The following is a 21,927-nucleotide window of genomic DNA, read 5'->3' as shown; positions in this document are numbered from 1 at the left end:
TGATGGAAATGGACTTTGTTTTTCAGCTACTTGGAGACAGACAATCATTTTAATGAGTACTGAAAGTAGCTTGAGAGAGATAACATTTCCCATGGAGTGTGCATATAAATAATAAAAGTATTATTATTGTTATTGAATAGGATATCCCTATTTTCATCAGAGAAATGTTGGAGGGTATATTCTTATGATAGTGTACAACATAAGCAGTGATCCTCTTTCAAACTGCTTTCAGCTCTCCATAAAAGACATGCTATTTATTGCCAATCATATTGGTTCCAGGACAGAATCCAGACATGGATTCATGTTTATTTGCTGCACATACGTCCCTCAGCACTTAGTAGATTTTAGATATAGGGCAAAGATAGGCATAACAAGTGTTATGTACTAAGCTTGGATCCTAGAACAATAGGCAAGTAGGATCCTGTTATGTACTGAAGTTCTCACCCTGGGCCAGCAGGGGGATACTGTAGATAGTTATGCAAATGAAGGATCGAAAAGTGACGTTCAGTGATTGGATAGTTTTGTATGCAAATGAAGGATCAAAAAGTGACGTTCAGTGATTGGATAGTTTTAGAAAATGGCAACAGTTACATTGTTCTGGAGCTCTATATAAGCAGGCTGACTGAGCTCCTCAGTCTGAGCTCGTCTGCTATGTCAACCCACAACTTAACAGATCCTAGAATGCAACAACTGATTGGCTTGCAGGAAAAGACCAATCAGGCTCCAGGAGGAAGTTAATCAACCTATTAGGCTAGTAGGATTGTAGAATGCAGCAACTGATTGGCCCGCAGGAAAAGACCAATCAGGCTCCAGGAGGGAAGCAGAATCAGCCAATCAGACGGGACTCATTGTGTAAATAATGTATATAAAAGCCTGAGGTTTGGGGGTCCATTAGATCACTGTTTTACAGGCTGCAATAAAGAGCATGAAATCACTACAGGACTCCGAGTAGATTTCCACAAGTGTGTTCAGATAAAGCATTAACCATGGTTTAGCAAAGCAGTGGCATGTGAACAGGGTGGGGGCTCTCCTGGTGGCAACCCTGAGATTACTGGGACAGAGGCAGAGAGATTTGGGAGCTGCAGCTTGGGAGTCTTGGTCTCCTGAAAGCATACATGCCACCCACCCAGAGCCTTGCCATCACCTTGCTGCACTTCATCCCTGCCCCAGTGAGTGCATCACCAATAACAAAAGGATGCCACGACCACTCCACCCACTTCATGGGCTACAGACGACTTAACAGAACAAGAATAAGCCCCATTGAGCCTTGGCCTCTTCCATGCCCCTCTCCAGGGCAGCCACAAATAAGAGATCAGAAACACCCATTTCAGATTACCTCCAGTTTCGTCTGTCGTGTGAACACAACATAATCAACCCTGTGGTTAGTTGAAACTAGCTAATTTGGTGAACTCTGGCTTGACGTTGGCCTGTTTCAGATAGCCTAGGTTGTCTGGTTTGAACAACATGGCAAGCTGTGCTTAATCTGAAACAGAGGCAAAAGCTTCTAACTTCTTTCTCACAGCCACGGCAGTGGGATGGGGACTGTGTGCGCCTGAGATTACATCTAAATCAACCCAATATTTAAAGACTAGTCATGGCAGGTTCTTCACTCGTGTTCGAAATACAGCTTCTGGCTTTGCAATTCATCGGATAGAAGTACAGTGGTACCTCGGGTTACAGACGCTTCAGGTTACAGACTCCGCTAACCCAGAAATAGTACCTCGGGTTAAGAACTTTGCTTCAGGATGAGAACAGAAATCGTGCTTCAGCGGCGAGGCGGCAGCAGGAGGCCCCATTAGCTAAAGTGGTACCTCAGGTTAAGAACGGTTTCGGGTTAAGAACGGACCTCTGGAACGAATTGAGTTCTTAACCCGAGGTACCACTGTACATTATTTTGGCACATTGAATCCTCCTTTTAAAAGTATAGATAGATTAATTTAAGCATTCATGCTTTGCCTTTTTTATTTTAAAGGAAGTGTTTAGAATAGAAGCAAAAGTGCCCTGAGGATGGTCTGTGGGTGGGAATCATAGACTGGATAATTGGTACCCACATTCACAACCAGTTGGGCTGCAAACTTGCAGAACTGCCTCTCCCTGTCCCAGAGCACAACCTGAGCAATAATTGATATGCCCCTATTTCCCCTTTGAAGGAGTCTTAATAAATTTTGTTAAACCTTCAGATTAACATCTAGAAGCAGAGGAAGATCTCAAGAGGTTTAATCTCTAGAGTGGAACAGACGCATCTTGGCTAAAGTTGAGGATCTATGTAAATACAACCACATAAACAGTCTGGGATTCATTCTGAACTGTCAAGTATGATAACCTAGTGAGGGACAATTATATTTTTCTAGGACATTTTTAGAGCTGGGAGACCACTTTAGAAACACCCCAAGTATGTTCAGTCCAAACATATGTACTGTATTTTTCACTCTATAAGACGTACCAGACCACAAGACGCACCTAGTTTTTGGAGGAGGAAAACAAGAAAAAAAAATATTTTGAATCTCAGAAGCCAGAACAGCAAGAGGGATTGCTACGCAGTGAAAGCAGCAATCCCTCTTGCTGTTCTGGCTTCTGGGATAGCTGTGCAGCCTGCATTCGCTCTATAAGACGGACACACATTTCCCCTTACTTTTTAGGAGGGAAAAAGTGAGTCTTATAGAGCAAAAAATACGGTATTCTCTTGAGCTCTGAAAACAAAGAGTTCTGAAAGGGAAAATCACTGAGGGCAATTTCAGATAAATAGCCAAAGCTTGTACAGATTATCAGCAGGGCTAAAGCTCACAATGCGTGTAAGGCTTATTAGAGGTGTTCAAAATAACCAAAAGGAGGGTGGGTGGGTGTTTTGCTGTGTTCAGGAAATGGTAGGTTCACGGTGTGAAGGACGGAAAAGTATTAGCAGGTGACAGGGAGCAGACAGGATTGCTTCAGTCTTCTCACACAATGGAAAATGTGCTTGACCTCATAAAAACAGATTAAGAGATAAATGGACAGAGTTGCATCCCCAGATAGGTGAAGAGATGATACAGGAGCCCTTAGCCCATTGAAACTAATTCAAGTCTTCAGGGCCTGGTGAATTGCACCCTGGGGTACTAAAGGAACTTGCAGATATTATGTCAGTGGTTAATTACACTTTTCGGAAATTCTAAAAGAACCACAAGACTGGAAGTGGGCAGATGTTCCTACAGCTGGAGCACTACTACTCAAACTATTGACCAGACTGCTGTGAATATTTTTTGATCTTGATTCAGAAGATTAAGAACGCAAAAGGAATTAATATCATTATTTTTTTATCTGGGTTTGGGAATTAATCCAATACAAAAATGTTTCTCTGTACCTGGCACATCAACACCTCTTCATATTGTGTTAAATAATATTTCCAATTTCAGAATTGAAAAGTTTTTGGTTTTTTTTTATTAAATAAAAGCTAGAAAGACCATTTTCTACCTGCGATCCCTTAGGACAGGGGTAGGCAACCAAAGGCCCATGGGCTGGATGCGGCCCATTCGCCTTCTCAATCTGGTCTGTGGACGGTCTGGGAATCAGCGTGTTTTTACATGAGTAATAATAATAATAATAAATTTTATTTATACCCCGCCCTCCCCAGCCAAGACCAGGCTCAGGGTGGCTAACACTGGGTATAAAAACAATTGATTAAAATACAACTTAAAAACAAGATTAAAATACAACTTTAAAAATGCAGCCTCATTTCAGTAGAAACTCAAATCAAAAACTTTTGGGGGATGAAAACGTCAAAATGTGTCCTTTTATTTAAAATGCATCTCTGGGTTATTTGTGGGGCATAGGAATTTGTTCATCCCCCCCCCCAAAAAAATATAGTCCGGCCCCCCACAAGGTCTGAAGGACGGTGGACCGGCCTACGGCTGAAAAAGGTTGCTGACCCCTGCCTTAGGAGATGTTTGTCCATGGTGCCACTTTCAATTACAACTGGATAGAAATTATTGGAGGAACAAGAACATCTTGTTATAGGGAAAGGGAGGAGCATAGACACCCACATGCCCCCCCCAAAAAAAATTGGCTCTGGGAGGGTCAGGAGAATCTCTAGAAAAGCACACTGGGGAGGAGAGTTTCCCATCTCCTCCCACTCAGTGAAGAATTTGAACTAGAGGATGCAGCATCTACCAAAATCTTTAATGCCCAGATCAGTGTGATACATGGGCAAAATGCCATTCAAAGGCACAGCAGGTGCAACACATAGCCAAGCAAGCAAAGACATTGATCCAGGAACAACACATACCCCAGTTTAGGAGCTGTTGTAAACAAAAATTGCCCTTTTCCCTTATGGGGTATCCAAGAGCCCATATAGAGTCCTTACATAGGTTCCCTATTGGTAGCAGAGAATAACAGAGGCCGACTAGAGAATATTGAGAAGCAAAGCAGCTAGTAAGCTTGATCTTTATTGATCTGTTGCAACAGGGTGCTCCTCTCACCTGCAGGAAAGGAGGAGGAACCCAGAAAAATGGTGCGCAAGGCCTTATAAAGACTTTTGAAATTGCCACCCTGTAGATCAAGACCACCTCCAGAAACATCATACATACATCACAGAAGGGGTGTAACCTAAGACCACCCCTCAGATATATCATACCTACATCACAAAAAAGGCGGTCTAAAACAGAAATTTGAATGTTGTTTTTCTCCTGTCGTTGTTTATCTCCTGTCTGGCAGGTTACTTGACTGGATTGCCTGGGGAGCCTGGCCAGTCTTTTGTAATGATAAATACTTGGTTCCTGGGCCAGGTCACAGGCTCACATCCTATTCATATCTTAAATGTGCCCTTAAGACAGGATTTGTGAGGAAAGAGACAATGGGAGGCTTTCCCACTTTGACCTTGCAGAGAAAACATTTGCTCTGTTTAGGAATCAAAACGGTTCCGGTTGGTCTTCCTGTGCTGATCTATGTACGTGCTTGATTGGTATGCTTATGAACATTACCATATATCTAAGACCATAAAATTCCTATCACACTCCTCTTAAGCCCGCTCCCCAATAAAATATTTGAAGGGGCTGGGCCTCCCCCCCCCAAAAAAGTTGATGGGTATTGCCATTCAAATTTTGTGTGTGCTGGGTCATGTGATTGATAATACTGGCCCACCCATATTTTATTTAAGTTGGCACCTCTGCCCAGTGGCGTAGCGTGGGGGGTGCAGGGGGGGCCGGCCGCACCGGGCGCAACATCTGGGGTTAGGGCAAATCCACGGGTTAGGGGGCGCAAATCCACGGGTTAGGGGGCGCAAATTACTTGCCTTGCCCCGGATGCTGACAACCCACGCTACGCCACTGCCTCTGCCCCCCAGCAACCTTGTTATTAGGAAGTGGGGCGGGCACTAATATTTCACCCAGGCGCAATGATCGCATGTTGAAAACGAACACATTTGCATCCACTGTATTAATGGGCTGAGGGACTTTTTTATGTGTCCTTATGACCAGCAGGCAGTGGAAGGAGCGACCCAGATTCTAGTGAGTGAGACTGTCCCTGGCTATATTACTGGTTTTAGCCCTCTCACTGGCCAGAGCTGGAGGAGCTAATGGGCGGGGGGGGAAGTAAACAAAGGAATTGTACAGCACGGAAATATTATTTACAACTTTAAAAAGAGATACAAGGGGAAATGAAGACAAATGAAAGAACCTGAAGGGCGAAATCAAGTTTATTTGCCTTTCAGCCATCAAGTCTTTGGATGTGAAAAGGAGCAGAGGAAAGGGTAGGTGGATAGGAAGTCTGCTTCAAGCAGAGTGAAGAATAAATACAGAAAATAGAAGGCTTTTCTTTTAAAAAGGCAACTGGAGAAGCCATTTCATAAAAAGAAGGCTTGGGGTTTCTGTTACCAAAGTTGTTGTTGTTGTCATTATTTATTTAATTTATATACCGCCCTATACCCGAAGGTCTCAGGGCAGTTCACATAACATATCAAATACACAAAATGAAAACAATAACAACCCAATAACACCCCCCTCCCCAAAAAAAGATTCAGCATTTTAAAAAGGGTATAGGATGTAGATCATGTCAAGCAAAGGCCTGGTTAAAAAGGAACATTTTTGCCTGCTGCCTAAAGGTGTATAATGAAGGCGTCAGGCGAACTTCCCTGGGGAAAGCATTCCACAGGCGGGGAGCCACTGCAGAGAAGGCCCCTTTTTGTGTTGCCACCCTCTGGATCTCTCGAGGAGAAGGCACATGAAAGGGCCTCCGAAGATGAACTCAGGATCCGGGTAGGTTCATATGGAAAGAGGCGGCCCTTGAGGTATTGCAGTCCTGAGACATTTAAGGCTTTATAGGTCAAAACCAGCACTTTGAATTGGGCCTGGAAAATAACTGGTAGCCAGTGCAGTTGGGCCAGGATTGGTGTAATATGCTCAAACCGTCTTGCTCCAGTGAGCAACCTGGCTGCTGAATTTTGCACCGGTTGAAGTTTCCGAACCATCTTTAAAGGCAGCCCTACGTATAACGCATTGCAGTAATCTAACCTTGAGGTTATCAGAGCATAGACAATAGTAGTTAGGCTATCCCGGTCCAGATAGGGGCATAGCTGGGCCACCAGCCGAAGCTGATGGAAGGCACTCTGGGCCACTGAGGCGACCTGAGTCTCAAGAGACAGCAAAGGATCCAGGAGTTTCCCCAAGCTACGAACCTGCTCCTTCAGGGGCAGTGTAAGCCCATCCAGAACAGGCGACCTCCCAGGGTTAAACAACATGGGGGAAGGAATTGAGCCCTGCGGAACCCCACATTGGAGGTTCCACGGGGCTGAAAAGTAACACCCTCTGGGAGCGACCATCCAAGTAGGACTGGAACCACCGCAAAGCGGTGCCACCCACTCCTAATTCGGAGAGTCACTCCAGAAGGATACCACTGTCGATGGTATCGAAAGCCGCTGAGAGGTCGAGAAGAATTAACAGGGACATGTTTCCCTTGTCTCTCTCGACAGAGGTCATCGTACAGGGTGACCAATGCCAAAACCAGTTTCTGTGCCAAAACCAGGTCAAACCCCTATTGAAATGGATCCAGAAAACCAGCCTCTTCCAAAAGCACCTGGATCTAGTCTGCGACCACTCGCTCCAGAACCACTCTCTGCAGAACCTCGCTCCAGAAGTTAGAAAAACCAAGATTGGGAAGATTTTAACACAGGTAAGACTTAGAAGTGAGAAGGGTAGGGGGATCCAGGGGGAAAGAAAGCTGTGCATGTGATAAAGAGCAAAGCAGAGGGGGAGAAGACAACATAGTTCCATTTAATTTCATGTTAGCACGGGTTGCCTTGTTGACAAAAATGGTTTGCAGCCATTTTGTGATAGCTTCTTTGGGACTATAGATAAGCTCCTTTGCTAATGGGCAGAACTTCATTTTATTTATAATGTTGCTTCCAAGGAGTAGAATAACAAACCCTCTTGAGCAGCAGGCTTAAAACTGGTGGCATTTGGCATATAAAGCTAGGAAGAGGCATTATTATCATTATCATTATCATTATTATTATTATATTTTAATAATACCCCACCCTTTTTCCTGATGGGAATCAAGGCAACCGACAAGCATTCCGGGAGCCACTTCAGATTGGTGAAGTTAGAAAAGAATGAAGGCACGAAAAGAGACATAAATATTGAACCAGAAAAGGTTTGGAAGCAACTAGGATCAAGAATTGTTTCTGGGGTAAGCAAAAAAGGGGGAAATAACTGAGAAAGCCACAAGGAGCAGCAGCAAAAAGCAACCAACCAAGGGTGAGAGTATTATACCTAATTGTAGTTACTGGGCAACTGCAGAAGAGGGTCACCAAAATATTGTTGAGTTTTCGTTCATTCAGATGTGTATAAATCTAGAAGGTTCCAAACATGCCAGCATTTTGGATCCTCGCCTAAGGTAATACATTTAGAATACCCATTTTACAAAGCTGATGCATCAAACTGCTTCCTTTGTCTGTAACAGTTGCCTTGCTGATTTCAGTGTGAAAAAGCAAATGCCGTATTTTTCGCTCCATAAGACGCACCAGACCATAAGGCACACCTAATTTTGGGAGGAGGAAAACAACAACAAAAATATTCTGAATCCCAGAAGCCAGAACAGCAAGCGGGATCGCTGCACAGTGATCCCGCTTGCTGTCCTGGCTTATGGGATAGCCGTGCACAGCCTCTCCAGGGCAGCGGGATGAAGGCTCCCCTTGCCCGAAGAGGCTGCGTGCGGCTAAGGCAGAAGCCAAGAGAGGCGCTTAGCTGAAGGGGTGCTGCGCAGAGAGACAGAACTGTGCAGTGCCCCTTCAGCCCTGTGGGAGGAGGAACAGAAGAAGCCCCTTCTGTTCCTCCTCTGGCTTCACAGGACAGGCACGTCGCTTAAGGGGCGCTGTGCAGTTCTCCCTCTCTTCGCAGGGAAGGCACTGCGCAGAGAGGGAGAGCAACGCAGCACCCCTTCAGCAAAGCGGGAGGAGGAACAGAAGGGCTCCGTTCCTCCTCCCGCTTTGCTGAAGGGGCGCTGCACAGCTCTCCCTCTCTGGGCAGCGCCATTCGCTCCATAAGACGCACTCACATTTCCCCTTACTTTTTAGGAGGAAAAAAGTGTGTCTTATGGAGCGAAAAATACGGTAAGGCATTTTGAAGGCGAATCTACTGATGGCAATGGTAGAGGCAGCCTGGTAGAGGCACTGGAGCGAGTAGAGGTTTTCACCATTTTGCCAGCCATTTTTAAGCAAAAAAAGTCCAGCAAACGTTTAAGCACATACATATTCATAGTTAGGGAGGATGAGCCTTGACCATTTTTTCCTGTACATAAAGGACAGAAAATTTTGTCTGCTAATGGTAAGGCTGAAATGACTGAGAAAATGTTTGAAACCTTATGAATCCTGACTCTCTGGCCATTTTTACTCATACATAAGGGGGTGGCTGATTGTTCCACTAATGACCAGAGCAGGGCCACACAAAATAATAATAACCCACATTTGTGAAACATTTTGGAATAGAGGTCTGTACCCTTAAATCCTGTAGATAAAGGAGGCATGTAGCTCCCAATTTTCTTTGCCTGGGGTACAGGTATATATGTTTAGTGCAGGAAACATGATCCATAAATGCTGAGACTTTCGTAGAAATTTAATTTGACCCAAATTGTATTGCTGGCTTTTTGGTGAAAACTTGCATGATAGGGTTGATAGTTGCTGGGTTTACGACAAATACTAAAATTTGGATCCTCGCCAGTACTTCTGTTCCTAAGGTAATATCTTTAAAAACCTGGTGTAGCAAACTGCTTCCTTTGCCTGTAACCTTTCACTTGGTTACCTTCAACTGCAATTGAATTATCAGAGGTGGCGATAGGGACTAATAACTAACAAGTAATCTCTAAATGCTCTACCGTAATTATAGCAGCAATACAGTTGTGTGTCTTCTGGCTGAAGGTCAACTAGGTGAGTATCTTGTGCTTGGCTGAGGAGAAAATCTCTGTTGTGTTCTGCCTGCAACTCTTTGTACAAAGATTCTTTCAGGTCGCAGTGAGGGGGACCATTCAAGCACCCTGAGCCTGTTGGAGAAAAGGTAGGCTCTAAATGGAATAATACGTCAAATATGCAAACTAAATATTCCAAAGAGCATGTATTAAGCAATGTTGGTTATTCAATCCCTTTTTCAGAAGAGCTGCGAACTCGAAAGCCGAATGCAGTCGCTCTCCGTGCTTCTACCTGGAGGGACTTCTCTTGTCGGGACACCACTGCAGGGGAGGCCCTTTCCTGTGCCACCACCACACAATAAGGTACATCTTTTGGTGGGACAGCCATCCTTGTTTTGTTCCAGCTCTTTTTTTTACAGACCTCACAGAGCTACCTGTGCCGGAAGCAGATCTGCTCCATTGACAAAAGGCAATGTCAGAGCTCTTGATACATCAAGTGAACATGTGCAGTGTAGGATTGAGAGACACCTGCATCTTGACTGCTGCTTTAGCTCCTGTGTCTGGAGGGGAGGGCTGCTGAAAACCCTAGTCTCTTCCAGGTGCATCTCAGGGACACAAGAAATAGAATTTTGCAAGCCTTCAGGAAACTTAACGGCAAGTGAACTTCACACTCTATAATTCAGTGATCTTTTTTAGTAGAATCCTTTTGTGCTGGCCTCTCCATTCCCCCCCCCCCCGCTTGATCTCTTCACAGTTCTGTCGAAGAGCCCACCACACTCACTCAGGTGAAGCCAGCTCTTCCTGCAGAAGTCAGGTTAGTAAGAACAGTGGTGTTCAAAAAACATTTCTCTGGAATTGGTGGGAAAGAGCCGGGGACAAACTAATGAGTCCAGATTGCTTTTCACAGACCAGCAGAAGGAACTTCCAGGCCCATGAATTCACACTTCAGAGGGATGAACAAAAAGGTGAGCATAAAGGCAGAGTTTTAAGACTGGAACCAGTCTTTCTGCTCTGCACTGCAAATTAATGCCAGTGAAAATGGCACTCTGTGACTTAAACACATCTAGGTGAATATCCCTTGCTTGGCAAGGGATAAAACCTCGATTGTGTTCTGTCTGCAACTTCATAGCTCTTAAGGGTTTTCTTTTTTCCTGAGAGAACATTCTGTATTCAGAGTGTTCTCTCAGGTTTTGCTTTTCACCTTGTTGCATTGCCAAAAAAAAAGCAAAAGACGCTGGTGGTCGGCGCTCCTGATTTCCAGGACGGGGTTCAAATCCCTGCGGTGTCCCTGCTTACTTCCAATGCAATCTCTCTCTCTCTCTCTCTCTCTATCTATCTATCTATCTATCTCTCCCCCTTAAGAACTAAATGAAGCAAAGTGCTCCTCTGATGCATCACTGGTGTGTGTCTAAGACAAGGTGGATTACATGGATGCTTCCCATCCCAGCACTCCTTGTCATAGGGAACAAAATACTTACTTCTTTTATATATATATAGAAAAGACTGTCTATTAATTTTGCATTGTTTGTTTAGGAAGTAACCTAAATATACAAACAAACGCATCCTATTTAGATTATTCAGAATGTGGAAAAGGCTGGGATGAAAGAGGAAATGGCATGACATTTACTCATTAGAAGAAGAAGAACAGCAAATATCAGATGCTCAGGTGTCCTATTTTACAGAAGACAGTTGTCATTTTTCAGGGCTTTCAGAGGCTTGTGATGAGGACAGGTGGCAGTTCTCTGTATGAAGGTGTCCTCTATTTGAACGGCCGTGCATTCCAGGTCTGGTCTAAAGATATACAAGGAAGAGTAGGGGCACTGAAGTTGCCCATCAACATTGGCAGGAGACTAAGCACAAACACACAGGCCACAGTATTCCCCACTAAAGTGAGATGTATAGTACGCCTATGTAGAATTATAGGGTGACATAACACATCAGTCATACTTAAGGTAATATCATATACCCAACTAAGTCATACTCGGAATCACTGAAATCAATGGGTCTAGTGACTCTGACTTAATAGGATATAAACTACTAATATTTTTAAATGCACATCTACACACAGCGTATGCAAATTGGTGTCCATTCATTTGGCCAAGTGTCAATGGCTACTCTAAGCACAGACATGTCCCATTTCTGTAATTGGGAATATCTAGGGATGCGATATTGCATGTTCAGTCAGGCCCTTTTGCTTTCTCCTGATCCTGAGGAATGCAGTTTGACCCTAAGTAAGTTTACATAGAAGAAGTCTGTGTGCTTCCAAAGACTTACTCCCTAGTAAGTGCACTTTGGGGCAGGGCTATAGCATGTGTTGTATGCAGGAGGTGGGGTCCCAGGCATTTCCAGATAAGGCTGCTAGGAAAGATCCTTACAGAGCCACTGCAAGTCGGCGATACCCAGACATTAGAAGAACTATCCGCCCAGATCTTCAGGAGGGCCAGAACTGCATTGTGAAACATTTTCCACATTAGCTTGTGGAAATTTCTTACTTACTTTGGGGCGGTATATTGCTGAAGGGAACGACACACCTTTCCCTGCAGTGAGATTGTCAAATTCCACACTTATCTGAAACATGCACATTTCTGGTAGTTTTCTGGGGAAACATTGTACAGTAAACTGGAAGAGGAAGTGTGAGTCACTGGTGCTCCCATCCCCCAAAATGTACATATATTATATATACAGTACTGGGGAATGGGAGCACTAATGACTCGCACTTCCTCTTCCAATATTTATTTTAGTGCGTGTAATTCCCCTCTTTGAGAAAGTTCCAAAATTACTGAATTAGAATGAAGTGCATGTGGCACTAAATGTGACACTCGTTTGGTACCAATGTTCTGGGCCTGGTTACATGCCACAGACGTGCTCTGGCTTGGGCAGAGACCAGCTTGTAAAGTTATACATGATTCTACAAACCACCGTGTTCACCATAAATCTACATCAATACTCATAAACCTCTCTGTTTGTTGTTCTACAGCTTTCTCAGAAAATCAAGCATGTGTGAAAGGTCACAGCCACACCATAGATGCGAAGCACATTTAAAACACACGGTCCCCCCCCACACACACCCAGAATCGTAGGAACTATAGTTGACCCCTCACAGAGCTACAATGCTTAGCGCCTTTAACAAACTACAGTTCCCAGAATTCTCTGGGGGAAGCCATGTGCTTTAAATGTATAGTGTGAATAGGACCAAAGTTCCACCCACATTTTGTTGTGTCTCATAGATTTCTCCACTGACAGAGTTGGGGAAGAGCACAGTAGTTTCCTTGCACACACGCCATTCCTTTCAGTGAGGCGCAAGAGAACTTTATGGCTGGCTGTGCCCTTAAAATATAACTGTGCCTGCAAGCTCTGTTGGAAGATAATAGTCCAGTATATGATATATGTTAGGTTGGAACTGGAATTCTATTGCCACTGCAGTATCAGCTGTCAGCAAATTCCAATCAGATAATGAGACGGCAGACTAGACAGAGTAAGCAGGTCCTGTACTGCTGTTACTGGAATGCCGCTGGGTATCTAACATGACTCATATTCTGAATGTATTTCAGAACATGTTAACACATCATCTGGGGAAATTCTACTAATGGCACTACGCTCTAACGAGAGTATCATAAGGCAATCACCAAAACATGGGCATTTTCTGCTGTTCCCCCATGCTATGGAATAACATCAGTTTTTGTGCACAGCTTGTAAAGACTTTACCTTTCCCTGACCCATAAGATTGGACCTAGTTCTTTTCTGCTTGAATCTCTTCCATTTTCATTTGCTCTTACATACTGTTGTTTTACTGATTTCAGGTTGTATTTTGGTTTGAATGATATGGTTTTGTTTTTATGCTTTGTACCTCTAGGAGTTGTTTTTGGTGTGTGAATTATCTCAAGATTAGGAAGGGACAGACTGGAAGGAAAGAATATCACATTTTATTTATTTAAAAGCATATTAACATATTAAGCCCACTTATAAATGCTTTTAAATAAATAAAATATGATATTCTTTCCTTCCAGTCTGTCCCTTCCTAATCTTGAGATAATTCACAGACCATACAGTAATATAAAAACAAGAAAAATATCCACACCTGTTTGGAGGAAGAGGAGTGGTTAACCATCTGGCATGAAATTGATATAAGCAACATATATTAAAGGCCATTTTAAAAAGAAGTATTTTACTTATTTTACTTATAGCCAGTTATCCAACCCCTGAGCTAAGGAGATAAGTAACTATGCAACCTTTAGAAGCCACCTGAAGGCAGCCCTGTATAATGAAGTTCTTTAATGTTTAATGATGTTTTTATATATGTTGGAAGCCACCCAGAATGGCTGGGGCAACCCAGTCAGATAGGAGGGATGATAATAATAATAATAATAATAATAATAATAATAATAATAATAATAGTAATGGAATAGGACATCCCTATTTTTATCAGAGAAATCTTGGAGGGTGTGCAAGTATGAGGGATTTAAACAATTAAACCTCCAAACTACCCTCTGTGTCCCAGCTATGCAGATGGCAGAGTAACCATCATATTGCTATGCCCCTGTTTCCAAGTTCACATAAACAGCTCAGGAGAATATCATTGGTGATGGCATGGAAAACTGCCAAAAGAGCCATGAGAATAAATAGTGTTGCCCTCCCCTTGTCCCTCTCTAAGCCCAGGCCATCAAGGCAACCAAGGCAGTTTTGGTGTTGAAAGTGGAACTGAAACTCAATTAAAATAAGCCTATTAATCAGCTTCATGATTTAATTGACCAATTAAGTTGGATGAAACCAAATACACCTGTTTGCCTGTTGGAATACTAACTTTCCTGATGTGGTACCAGAACAAAAAGCTCTGTTAAATATATAGAATGCAGAAATGAGCTGTAGTACATTGAAAATTTCTAGCTTGTAGGGAATGACACAGAGCAAAAGTTTTACGTTTCTGCAATTCTTTGGGCAGAGACAAAAAGCAGCCACCTGATCTTACAGCAGCGTCTTGTTTGTTTTCACTGCTCATTTTCTGGGATGTAAAACCTGTTTTCCTAATCCATCTGATCAAAGTTGGAAAGGGTGAACATATCCTCTCTTCAAACAATCATCCGGGCAAAAACAAACAATGTCATGTTACAGCAAAAAAATACTTTTTGTTCAGTTTGATGAGTCAGAATGTAAAAACTGTGTTGCTGAATCAGCCCAAGAGCCACAAACTCCCATGTTCTGTTTAGGACAGTAGCCAGCCAAATGTTTCTGAAAAATTTCCAAGCAGATTCCAAGTGGATCCCTTCTCAGCGTCTAGCATTCTGAAGTATTCAGCCTTCTACATAGATATGAAAGCTAATCGGCACTAATACAGTGGTGCCTCGCAAGACGAAATTAATTCGTTCCGTGAGTCTTTTCGTCTTGCGATGTTTTTCGTCTTGCGAGGCACGGTCAGTCGCAACTGCACCTCTTCAAGCAGTTTTAAGAAAAAGGAAACAAACTCGCAAGACGTTTTTGTCTTGCGAAGCAAGCCCATAGGGAAAATCGTCTTGCAAAGCAACTCAAAAAACGAAAAACTCTTTCGTCTTGCGAGTTTTTCGTCTTCCCAGGCATTCGTCTTGCGAGGTACCACTGTAGTTTGTTTTTGTACAGCACTGTTGACATGTAAACATCTCAGTACATTAAAATACATGAAAAAAATACACGCGAACCAATGCAGTCAGAGGTTCGAGTGTCGGACTAGGACCTGGGAGACCAGGGTTCAAATCCTTGTTCTTGGCCATGAAGTTCACTGGGTGACCTTGGGCCAATTACTGCCTTTCAGCACAACCTACCTCACAGGGTTGTTGTGAGAGGGGGAGGAGGTGAACCATGTGCACCACCTTCAAGTTCCTTGCAGGAAAGGCGGGACGACAGTGTAATAAATACCTAAGAAATACAAGGAATGCAACGGCATTCAGATTTCAGACTGTCTTAGAGCAAGAGGGAACTGCAGGTTCTTTTTTGCTCATGACTGTAGAGTCATATTTCTTCTTTTCCAGTTGCAGGGAGACAGCACCACTCATTTGTAAAGGACTCCTCCACATTCTGTTAAGTTGTGGGTGAACATATCAGACAACACAGCGATTCTTCAAACAGCTCTTGTTTATTCACAGGCCAGGACAGAACTGAACTGGAGGGTTCAGCCAGCCTGCTTATATAGAGCTCCACTACAACGCAACTGTAACAACTTTCTGTAACTATCCAATCACTGAACGTCACTTTCACTCCCTTATTTGCATATGTGGACCTGAGTGAAAACTATCTACAGTATCCCCCTACTGGCCCAGGGTGAGAACTTCAGTACATAACACATTCCATAGTTGTGAAGCAGAGGGGATTTCAGCAGATGTAGTTTGCATGGCAAGCATCCAAGATCTCTGAGTGCCACCTACACAACTGTTTAATAGTGCAGTATCCCCATCTTCCTTCTCATCTGGCTATCTTAAATCTTCTCCACCTCTATCTACATCCATATTATTATTGCTTCCTCTAGCTATGATTGTGTCTGCTAGGTTTTGGAAGCTCAGGCACAGCCCTCAGTGTCCAAAGCTCTCACAGAATGTCTGCAAGATTTGCAGTTGAAAACCAGAACTCTGTATTTGGGAAGGAAAAAGCCCCAATCAGGTACCAGTCTAACATTTTATAGTTCAAGGAACCCTCAGATAAACAGGTTTGAAATAAGCCAGACTTCCCAACAACTGAAATACAAACAGACGCACTGCTAGAATTTTCAATGCCTTGCCGGATCATTATCACTAGTTGGTACCAGGCTGATCCCGGAAAGCTGATTAATTAATTAGGTAATGATTTAACTGTGGCCTCGAAGAGTAATTGTTAATGATTTAATTGTGGCTTTGAAGATACGGAGAACTGTACTGTTAGCAGCAATAAGCGTTTAAGGAATGCAGCAGCGTACTTAACAAATCTGAAACTGAAGTTTTAGTGCCTGAGGTGGGAAATGGAAACGGTGTTCCCGGTTTACACTAATTAATGTGGTGGAACACATTCTGTCTACTGGGGAATTATCCACCAGCCCTATTAAAATGAACAGAAATTAAGCAGTAACATGAATGACAGAGTAATTCCTGTTCATTTCAATTGGGTTTTCACGGACCCTTCTGGTGAAATATGCTCCGTGGTTGTTAAGGACAATCAAAGAAACATTTGAACATTTTAGCGTAGTATAGGATAGGATTGAAATATTTTTTTAGGATATACAACCAGAACCAGTATCCATGCCTCTCTTCAAGAGCATTGGCTATTCTTCTATGGTTTTCCATGACATATTGTTGAGAACAGGGATTTTCAGCTCCGACAAAAATGAAAAACAAGAAAAGAGAAAGGCTTATTTTTGTTGATGAGGAGAGTCTGTTTGTCTCAAATTAGGCTGAGTATAACTGAGATTATCCAGCAGAAGCAAACTCACACTTCTCATTGAGCTTGTATACATACCTAAGGTACATATATTCAGGGAAGTTTTTAATGTGTGACATTTTAATGTATTTTTAATCTTTGTTGGAAGCCGCCCAGAGTGGCTGGGGAAACCCAGCCAGATGGGTGGGGTACAAATAATAAATTACTATTACTATTACATATGTAAGAGGCTTGTTTATATTTTGGGAATTATTCATGTTCTTATGTAGCTCTTACGTTTTCTGTTTCTGGATGTCCCATGATTGTATTATAAATCAGTTGCGTTCTATGTTTTAAATCAAGCGCTGCTAGGAATTGTTGCTTTTTGTTTTCCAAGCTATTTATTATCAGTCTTGGAATGGCGGTCTGCCTTCCTGCCATGGCCATACAGTTCTTCGCAATCTAGGAAGTGCTGAAGCCACATAATTTTCAGTTAGAAAGTTACTGGTTGTTAAGTTGTGGGTGAACATATCAGACGACACAGCGATTCTCCAAGCAGCTCTTGTTTATTCACAGGTCAGAACAGAACTGAACTGAAGGGTTCAGCCAGCCTGCTTATATAGAGCTCCAGTACAACGTAACTGTAACAACTTTCTGTAACTATCCAATCACTGAACATCACTTTCGATCCCTTATTTGCATATGTGGACCTGAACTATCTACAGTATCCCCCTGCTGGCCCAGGGTGAGAACTTCAGTACATAACACTGGTGGAAGGCAGCTTTCCAAAATCTAAACAGGGACTGGAGTCTCATCGCACAGCTCTTGCTTGTGGTGACTGGAACGTGTTGACTTTGGTAGGGCTGCAGTTTTTAACCACGCTGTTTTAGTCACAATAGGACTTGTACAGCACTAGTTTAGGAAAATACACCATTATATATATACAGAGTGCCACTGTCTCCTCACTACATGCATACAGTGCATCCTTGTACTTCCACAGACAGGAGAAGAGCTTTCATGGAAAAGGGAGGCCAGTATTATTTTCAGGCAATATTTACTCCATACCTCTTATTTAGAAATTAAGCCATACTACATGACATAAGTTTTTGAATTCATGTGTTGTTTACACTGGCATATCTCTTGCTGAAAAGCTAAACACACACATACACACACAGTTTTAAAATGTGAGGGAAACTTCCTTCTGGTTTGATGCAGTTATTCAGCCTTTCTGTTCCTCTGCACCTGTCCTTTCTGTTTAGGCTGTGCACTTTAATGGAGCACAAACACAGATATGTTACGCACAATATCCTGAAACGCTCCGGCTGCTGATTTCTGAAGGTCACGCTCCTCTTAAGAAACAACACCACCACCGAGACAGAGGCTTGCTGCTCTTTTTTTTAAAAAAGTATTTTTTATTAAACAGTTTCAACATAACAATTATCAATCCAAGTAATCAAATACATTATTTTTTCCCTTCCCCCCTCCATCCCTCCCTCTCCCCCCCCAAGGACTTCCCTCAGCTCCCCTCTCTGATTTCTCTACACATATTGTTCTCTGCACGTTATAAAATTGTACATATCCTTGCCTTGTCTATCCTATATTCAACCAATAAATTTGTGGATGTTTATTCAAAAAAGAAAGAAAGAAAAAGGAAACAACAACAGGCCAAAAAAGTTTTATACACACACCAAGCAGTCAGCAACATCAATTATATTCCACTGGCTTCTAAGCTGACTGGCTGTAAATGAAAACGAACACTTACTAAACTTTCTGAAAGAAAAATTATAATGCAGTGGTGACCGTCACCAAATGCACATGATCTTGTCCTTGGAGCAACCCCGTCCTCTAGGGCAGCTGGATAGTCTGCAGCTCTTGCCTCTTCCTGGCAGCAGTGGCGAATGATGTGCGGAGCAGAGAGAGCAGCTGCCTTAGGCAAAGGTGGTTTCTTGCACATGCTGCGGAGGTAAGTGCAGGGCAGAAGGGGCTCCTCAAACTGGGAAGGCAGCCCATTTAGGAAAAAGAAAACCGGTCCTAAACCTCTCTTGCCTTGCAGGGTTATCTTCGGGAGAAGAAAAGGCCAGGGAGAAAATCCTACACAAATCCGGAGCGGATTCCCCAAGAGACAGCACCCTATACGCCTCCTTTTGGAAACTCCTGCAGTCCAGCTGGTGTCAGATGCCTTGCTGTGCTTTCCTTTGGAGCACATCAGCGAGGCCAAGAGGAGGGTTTTGCAGCCCAGGATCTCCACACACACTGCCCAGGCTTGTACCCTGGAGAGGGTACAGTGGTACCTCTGGTGTGAACGGGATCTGTTCCGGAGCCCCGTTTGCATCCTGAAGCGAACGCAACCCACGCCTGCGCTTGCATGGGTCGCAATTCGTCGCTTCCGCACATGCGCGTGATGTCATTTTGACACTCTGCGCATGCGCGAGCGGCGAAACCCGGAAGTAACACGCTCCGTTACTTCTGGGTCGCCGTGGAGCACAACTCGAAAATATTCATCCTGAAGCTACTTCAACCCGAGTTATGACTGTACTTCTGAACCAACTGCAGGTTCTGAACTATCCTTGAGGGTAGCCCTACATTAGGTGCCTTGCAATAAGCTATGCCCTGTCCCGGTCCAGGAACGGCAGTCTTTCTCCTGAACTGAATGTATTTAAAGCTGCTTTTTTTGTATTTTTCACATCCGTAATGTGAATAGAGTTGTTAGCTGTTGTCAGCAACCGTCTGGCCTTCTCTTATCTCTTTAACAGCAACATGACCTGCATAAATCAGCCAGTAGTACTTTTCAAGATACTGTACAGAGATAAGCAGAGGTAAGCAAACCAAGCTTCTGTCAAAGGCACAGAAGGAGGAAGAGCAGGGGGCCCATAAAAAAAGTTGGCAGCCTTAAGAGTACACCTTAGATTGTTAAAGTGTATACCACAAAAGTGGTAGGTGTGTGAAATATACTCAGAGTCGCAAAGTGATTTCATGCTCTTTATTCAGCTCATAGTGGTGAGGAGGAATGAATGAATGAAAGTCCCCTCAAAGTATCTACTTTATATACATTATTTACACAATGGGCTGCACATGATTGGCTAATTCCGGAATTCTACTGTAAGCCAATCAAGTTGTGGATTCACTTCTATCTGGAGCATGATTGGGTGGTTCCTGCCAACCAATCATACTGCTGCATTGTTCTAGGACCAATCAGACTGCTGCATTCTGAATCCTATTGTTCTAGGACCAATCAGACTGCTGCAGTTTGGATCCTATTCAACTCAGTACATAACAGTGTGGCTTTGAAAAACAGGTGTTTGAAGAAGAAGAAGAAGAAGAAGAAGAAGAAGAAGAAGAAGAAGAAGAAGAAGAAGAAGAGGAGTTTGGATTTGATATCCCGCCTTTCACTCCCTTTAAGGAGTCTCAAAGCGGCTAACATTCTCCTTTCCCTTCCTCCCCCACAACAAACACTCTGTGAGGTGAGTGGGGCTGAGAGACTTCAAAGAAGTGTGATTGGCCCAAAGTCACCCAGCAGCTGCATGTGGAGGAGCGGAGATGCGAACCCGGTTCCCCAGATTACGAGACTACCACTCTTAACCACTACACCACACTGGCGTGTGTATCCTGCACAGTGGCGTAGCGTGGGTTGTCAGCACCCGGGGCAAGGCAAGTAATTTGTGCCCCCTAACCCGTGGATTTGCGCCCCCTAACCCTAACCCCCAGATGTTGCGCCCGGTGCGGCCGACCCCCCTGCACCCCCCACGCTACGCCACTGACCTGTGCCAGTGACCTGCAAGTGACCTGTGCCAGAGAGCCAGGATGGACTTCATCTCCCTGCTCAGTGAGCACACATTGAATGTCAAACTCAGGCTTACTGCTGTGTATCGTGGGATTAATGAATTATTTCCCATGGGGAATTATGATTTTATTAATGTTAGTGGAATGCACGTAGTGTAATATAAGCAGGAAAGCAGTAGCAGCCACAGGGAGGCTTTCCTCAGTTGGTTAGAGCATGGTTCTGATAATGCTAAGTTTGCAGGTTTGATCCCCGTATGGGACAACTTCATATTCCTGCATTGCAGGGGGTTGGACTAGATGATCCTCAGGATCCCTTCCAACTCTACAGTTCCAGGATTCTGTTATTCCATCCTGCATTCCTGGAGCAGAGTCTGTTTTGGAGAAACACTAAGTGAGGATTTGAACTCCAGCCTCTATTTCTGTGAGCCCAACACTCTTAAGGCGCTCTCCCTACACCTGTTCCCCTCTAGGCGTTTTGAACGATGGCTACCTCCAGACAACCTGTTTACTGAGCATTCATTCTGATTTGCTTTCAGGGAGAGCCAAGCAATTGCTACCTCACAACTTTGAGTCCGATTTCCCTGTCACTTTCCTTGCTGCAAAAAGGCCCGTTTGCCCTGGAAGCAGGTTTGTTGCACAAGAGCACAAAAAAAACCCCTTTCGTTGCACAGCCTGAGTTTGCTGGTACAGTGGTACCTCGGGTTAAGTACTTAATTCGTTCTGGAGGTCCGTTCTTAACCTGAAACTGTTCTTAACCTGAAGCACCACTTTAGCTAATGGGGCCGCCTGCTGCTGCTGCACCGCCGGAGCACAATTTCTGTTCTCATCCTGAAGCAAAGTTCTTAACCTGAAGCACTATTTCTGGGTTAGCGGAGTCTGTAACCTGAAGCGTATGTAACCCGAGGTACCACTGTATGTGATTGAATCCTACATGGAAAAAACCAACCGTCTGGAAGCAGCCTAAAATTCCTATAATCCCCAACTGGCTCCACTGGGGAGCTCTGGGAAGTGTAGCTCTCTGAAGGAAACAGGCATCTCTTAACTACTCGCAGCAGGCCGAAGAAACTGCCTTGAAACTGGGGAGCAGAAAAGAAGCGAACTCTGGTTTCTGCTGTTGGAACAGGGGACTTCACACCACTTATCCAGACTCCCGACAATAACATCAAGGCAAGAGGGAGACCAACCTGGCTTCCATCAGAGCTTGCTTCTGCCAGAAAGAACACCCAGCTCCAGTTCCCTGTTATTGCCCTGGGAGTGCCGTAGGAAAGGACACTCTGGCTTCAAGCATCAGCCAAAAGAACAAAATCTGCCTGCCGTTATTCAAGCAAGAACACCAGCAAGGGCAGGTCTGCCAGGTCCTAGCAAGCTATAAATGCTTGCAGTGCTTATAGCTCACCATTCTGTTTTGGCATTAAAAACTGATTTTCC

The 21,927-nt window shown here is 43.8% G+C and overlaps 1 long non-coding RNA gene across 2 annotated transcripts; it reads left to right on the top strand.

The window, feature by feature from the left end:
• Positions 1–5,534: 5,534 nt before the first annotated feature.
• Positions 5,535–21,687, top strand: LOC310753027. 2 transcript variants are annotated; one of them, XR_014543081.1, is made up of 8 exons: positions 5,535–5,719; positions 6,938–7,137; positions 7,525–7,962; positions 8,581–10,180; positions 10,274–10,331; positions 18,773–19,535; positions 21,036–21,126; positions 21,552–21,687. It is a non-coding gene; the product is annotated as an uncharacterized lncRNA (long non-coding RNA). The 2 variants fall into 2 exon arrangements; XR_014543082.1 differs by having other exon boundaries at positions 21,036–21,586.
• The last annotated feature ends 240 nt before the right edge of the window (positions 21,688–21,927 follow it).

The sequence above is a fragment of the Podarcis filfolensis genome (genome assembly GCF_964270895.1).
Source record: "Podarcis filfolensis genome assembly, chromosome: 17".
Lineage (NCBI taxonomy): Eukaryota > Metazoa > Chordata > Lepidosauria > Squamata > Lacertidae > Podarcis > Podarcis filfolensis.
The sequence above is the reverse complement of the archived record's forward strand: the minus strand, read 5'-3'. Positions and strand labels throughout refer to the sequence as shown.